Source organism: Setaria italica, chromosome V (genome assembly GCF_000263155.2).
Source record: "Setaria italica strain Yugu1 chromosome V, Setaria_italica_v2.0, whole genome shotgun sequence".
In the NCBI taxonomy this organism is placed as follows: domain Eukaryota; kingdom Viridiplantae; phylum Streptophyta; class Magnoliopsida; order Poales; family Poaceae; genus Setaria; species Setaria italica.
In genome coordinates this window covers 38,766,547-38,772,499 of record NC_028454.1, presented here as the reverse complement: position 1 = coordinate 38,772,499, position 5,953 = coordinate 38,766,547, and positions in this window count along the sequence as shown.

The window sequence follows — 5,953 nt, the reverse complement described above, 5'->3', positions numbered from 1 at the left end:
AGTGCTACAGTAACCATTCACTAATGATAGATTAATTAGGCTTAATAGATTCGTCTCACGATTTAGCCTAGGTGTTCTGCAATTAGTTTTGTAATTAGCTTATGTTTAGTCCTCCTAATTAGTATCCGAACATCCGATGTGACAGGGCTAAAGTTTAGCCCCCTCCTCCCAAACACCCCCTTAGCCTACCCAACTAGGCAATTATGCAACAAAATACTTCCTCAACTAGGCAATTATTCAACAAATACTTCATTTTAAAATGTTAGCAGTACTCTCGCTAATACCTCCTCTACATGGTCGAGATCGTAACATCGATCCTGTTGTAAGTACTAGTTGGATCCTAGGGGTACTTCAGAACTGTGGCATTAAGGCCCCGCGGGGTGCCACGGGCAGCGCCCTAGCCGCCACCACTGACCCCCCACCCTCCCCCCCGCCTCTCCTCCCACCTCGCCACCGTCGGAGGAGGCCACTGGAAGTCCGTCCGGCTCCCGAGGACGGCGGTGGCAGGGCACCGGTCGTTCGGGGTGTCTACGCCGAGTCGGGACAGCGGAAATACCTTCGGCCGGGCGGCGCGCCGGGGCAGCAGCAAGCTGGATCCGGCCCTGCCGTGGGCAGATCCGACCTTCCTGCCCCCAGATCCGTCGAGTGGCGACGATGAGGGGTGGCGGCGGTCCAGGTGCGAGGTGTGGCAGCGGTCCAGGCCAAACGACGGTGGTCAAGGCGGAGGAGGGCGCCGGGTGCAGAGGCGTGCGCTGGCGGCGAGGCGGGACACCATGGTGGGGCACGCGCTCGCCATGCGGCTTGGCAACGCGAGGCTCGGCGCAGAGGCAGGCCGTCCTGCTGCTCGCGCTGACACGCGCCCAGAGGCACCCGCGACAGGAAGGAAGCGATGTGAAGAAGGTGGAGAGGATGGCGTGCGCGGCCTGTGCGGTCACAGCGGAAGCCGGTGGCGACGGAGAGGATGCGGGAGGAGGCGTCCACCACGAGCTGCACTGCAAGCGGGCCGTCGGGCCGGTGATGCGCACCGCGGCAGGAAGGAAGCGGTGCTGAGTAGGCGCTGGCCGGGTCGAAGTGGAAGGCGAGCCAGAAGCGGGAAGGAGACGCGGAGGGGCCACCAGAGGAGGAGATGCAGAGGAGGCATCGGAGGAGGAGACAGGAAGAGGTGCGGCGGTTGGCGGTAGCCTGTGGAGCGTGGAGGTGGAGGTACAGCGGCGGGACGTGTGGAGGCGCGGTGGCGGCGCAGCCCCGGCTAAGCGGCCGTGGCCGTGGTCTGCGAGTGCCAAGCCGAAAATGTGCAGCGAGGGGTTGGGATGCTCCAGGCGAAAGCTGTCGCCGGCCTTCGTGGTAGTGCAGATGACAGCGGCGCCCTAGGGCGTTGTTTTCCCCGTTGGGGCATCATGTTGGAGCCACAACCCTACTACAGGGGTTTCTCGGGGTGAAAACCCTATCCAGATCCTGGACGAGCGACGGCGGCGCCATTGGCGTCGTGCCCCGTCTCTGGAGACCCAACTCGACTTGGCATCGTGGATCCATTGGCCATGGGCAGCAACAGCTAGTGGCGGCAATCCCGCTATGTGGCAAGCTGGACGGGGGCTGCCGAGCTCACGTGGTGGCAATCGCAGTCATGGTGGGGGCCAGGGGTTGTCGGATTTGGCTGCTTGCAGCGGATCACGACGGCTGGCGTTGCTTGGTAACGATCAGTGTGGTATGGGACTGCGTTAGAGGACGACGCTTGCGGCAACGACATCGTGGGATGACTAGGCTTGCAGCAGATCGCGGCGGGTTTCTCAACTTGGCTAGACCATCCGGCGCGGTACATCATCGGAAGACGGCGCAAGCGATAGATTAGGCTCGCTGAAGTTGCGGCGAAGGCTACGTGTGCAGGTGAAGCAACAAGGAGAGGCCGACCTGCGGTGGCGGCTTGGCTGTTTGACGGAGATCTGGGGAAGTGGGGCAGCATTGCTCACCACACTGACAGCGACAAAAGAAACGGATCCGTGACTTGGAGTACCGGGCAGGCGTGGCGAGGACCCCATGTGCGGTCTTTTTTTTGAGGCGACGAGAGCGAGATGGAGTCCAACGGTAGATGTGGTGAGACCCCCGCGTGTTGTGTTATCGTGGTGGCGACTGTGAGACAGCTTGCGAGAGATTTGGATTCAGTGGTATCACTCTGTCAGGTGGAGTGTGGTGTCTGCAGTGGCACTTTGGTGGAGGGTCCCGCATGGCAGTGGCCTCCTCGGTGGGGTGCAGTCTGCTTCCTTCAAGTTCCCTGTCGACACAGGCCACATATGGAGGTTTCGGTGACTACATGAGGGTGAGTGTTGGTTGATGCTATGATTATTATAAAGGCTCTAGTTCTGCTTGGCGAGTGGAGTGGCGAGGCCGCGCTGACGTCCCAATCCAACCGATTGGGTGTGGTGGTTTGAGTTGAGTGGTTACCTGCGTTGATGTCCCAATCAAACCGGGCGACCTTTTTTGTTTCATTTTCTTTTCTTTTTCCTGCCTGTAGCCTCCCAAGGCTGTAGACTTGTATTTTTTTCTGCTATATCAATGAAACACGCACTATCTTGTGCGATTCGTTAAAAAAAATAGTTGGATCCAATGTGACACTAAATTTGTGTGCTATAATCCATGGTGTAAAATTTTTGACAGGAGGTGCATAATCTGCTCTGTAAATTTGAATAATAAAACCGGAAGGGGTAAACAGACACCAGCTGGGAATCGAAGCCAGCAAGCGGAGGTTGACCTGCTAAAAAATAGTTAAGGGCAGTTGACTTCTTATCTCTGGAACACTGGAATCTGGAAACAGACTTCGCTATTGTTGTTTTGGGACCCAACATGGTCATGTGAACTTTTTTTTTTCCGAAAGGTCATTTGAACAAGTTAGGCACAAGAAGCTAGAATGCCTCCAATATTTCGGAAAAAAGTTTAGATAACGGAAACAGGTTCCAGCCTCTGCACCTTTGAATGCCTCTAATATTCAGATAAATCACTTCACAACTTGCGCTCAATTTTGGTTCAGGATTAGGCAAACTTGACATGGACATTAACCGATACACATTACTGCGGTATGATAAACACACAGATAAAATTTTGCAACCACAACAGTCGCTAAAACGTCGCGCCACTGATCGATACATCGGAGAGCGGAAGCCTGTATGTATTTGGATAAAATCTTGCTAAGCGTACTGGGCTCTGGGCATAAGCAAGAGGACATCACCTAACCTTTACATGCTTTAAATTATTTTTTAGAAATTAAATATGTGGATAATTTAAATGGAAGTTATAGGATTAATTTAGAATAGAGTAAATTGCATCCATCATACAATAACTTGTCAGATGGGTGCAAATTAGTCCAACAACTTGTAAAATGAGCAATTTAGTGCAATAACTTGGTAAATTGGTGCACCTATAGTCCAAACTCCAGAACAAAAATGCATTGAACAAAGTAGATCGACATGTGAATTTTCTTTGAATCAATAATTCATATTTTTTGTCAATAAAAGTTGTTAATAATGACCAGCCTGTTTCTTCTCAACTGTGTATATATTTTATTTGTTCATCAATTAAAATTGAATCAAAATTTAGAATTATGCCATTGGCAAACACTAAAGTCCATAAAAGGGATCCTGGGATCTTAGGTTTGTTTTGCGCTTCTGCTCATTTATTCAACAACTGTAGAGAAGCATGTTTGTTCCTGATATTTTAGCTTATTTTTACTTCCTAAACAAGAACATGGGCCTTTAAAAGAATATTAATGCAAATTTTCAAAAGGTATTTGTCGGATTTAGTAGCCCTGCAGTCCATCAGGAGTTACCCAAGTGGTTAATTTGTAGGCAGGGAGGATTGCGAGACCAATAACTCGAAGATAATCAGGAGAATATGAGGATTTAGACAAGTTTGGATCTCCGGAGAGTAATACCCTACGTCCTGTGTTTTGCTGTATTGTATTGCTTTGCGCTGGTATGTGGAGAGTTGACGTGGGATACCATCGGGAGGCACCCTTGGCCGCCTTATATAGGCTGACGACCTAGGGTTACAAGTCAGTTTGAATCTAATCTAGTCAGTTGTTACATGGAAAGCGATCTGAGTCGGATTACAACAAGGATCTCGCAATATCTAGGCTGATTTGAATCGCACGACCTCCTTGACTTGTACTCCAAGTATCTTCACGTCCTTGCCCGCACGTTCTGGTCGGGCGAGCCCACTTGTCAGGATCGACCAGTACCTGATCAGTGGGAACCTACGGGGTACCCATATCCCTCAAGCCCCCGAGCGATGTGTAGGTGAATAGGAATCCGAGGTCATCGCAACAAAGCTTGGAATGTGGTCAGCTGAAGCTACGATGGCATCATAGTGACGGAGAGGCTGCGCAGTACTCAAAAAAGAAGAAAATCCGAGCGAACGCAGAGTCATACACGCAGAGCAAAGTCGAGTGCTGAATTGATGGATGTTGGGCATCCAGCAGGTTGAAGCGAAGGACATGGAGGGCGTCACAAGATGCACTCCATATGGAGGTAGCCCCCAAGTATTGAAGCGATTAGTATAATCGGTCCAATGGTCAAAAAGAAAAAGAAAATTGATCCCAGAATCAGGTCCTAGTGCCAAAGCACAAGGATAAGCGAAGCCACGGAGGCACGCCGACCAGAAGTAGGCGCCCAGCCCCCGAGTACGAGGACTGGCAAAGCCACAAAGGCATGACGACCTAAAATAGGTGCCCAACCCCCGGGTACGAGGACACGAAGGCACGCCGACCGGAAATATGCACCCAGCCCCGGAGCACGAGGAGTAGGTGAGAAACATAATGGAAAACCCACGGACTCCATGCAGCGTGTGCGCCTCAATAATGAAAAATCCGCAGATTTCATTGCTAGGTCACACCGTCGTCTTCAAAAGCTGAAGGGGCGCGGTTCATTTTTCACTTGCATTCCATCTCACTCCCAAGCGCAGCCGTCGCAGTCCATGGAGCACATCGCCGCTGCACCCGTGAATCCTAGACCGCACCGCCGTGCTTTCCAATCTGCTTGCACGCACATGTCTGCCACCACCCAAGGTAGCCGCCGCGCCGCCGTCTGCGAATCATGACTGTTGCGGTTATTAGATCCAAGTCCTAGGGAGTAAAAACTTAGGAGATGGCCTAAGCACAGACACCAGATCCAACCTCAGTCTGGGTGAAGTCCGTGATGATGGAGGAGTGCATCCAGGCGGTCGACGGTCTCCTGGGACCCAAAGCGCTGCTCGAGTGGAAGGCAACCACCGGGCAAGAGTTCCCCAGTGAGGACAAGATGGAGATGGTGGTCTTAGTATCCTTGTTTGAGCGAGGATTTGGGATCCCAACAGGCAATTTCTTTCGAGGATGCAAATGCTCGTCTCCAGCAAGAGCACGGCGTGGCGGTTCATCGTGAGTACGCTGTGTCGCAGAAGCTGGCTTACGAGGCCGGCTTGCGCATAGATACTGACCGCTGCTTAGAAGCTGCAATGCAAAGTCTTCAGCGTGACCAACCAGTGATTGCTGGGCTGGAGGTGGATCTGGAAGATCTGCGCAAGGCAACAGACTATTTGCTGGACATGGTACAACCAAAGACCGACCCGACTGCGCCGACGCCAATTCTCGATTGCCTCAAGGCCGCGCCTGGTCGGCTGAAAGAACTGCTGAAGGACACCGCGGTGGAGTGCACAAGAACGTCTTGGCAGTGTTGAAGACACACTTCCCGCGGATTCCTTTGGAGCGTGCTGGTGCAAGGGTCGCGGTCAACTTCAACGTGGAAAACCTTCCGAAACTTGCCGAGGAGTTTAATGGTGTAGCGGAAAACGTCGTTAGGGAGCTGGACTTGTAAAATTAAACTTGCGGTGTATCAAACTATATGATAAGATAAGTAATCGAATTGATTTAACGTATGTGGAAAGAAAAGGGCTCCATCCCTCCCTTGGTGTATACGATGGGACAACATGT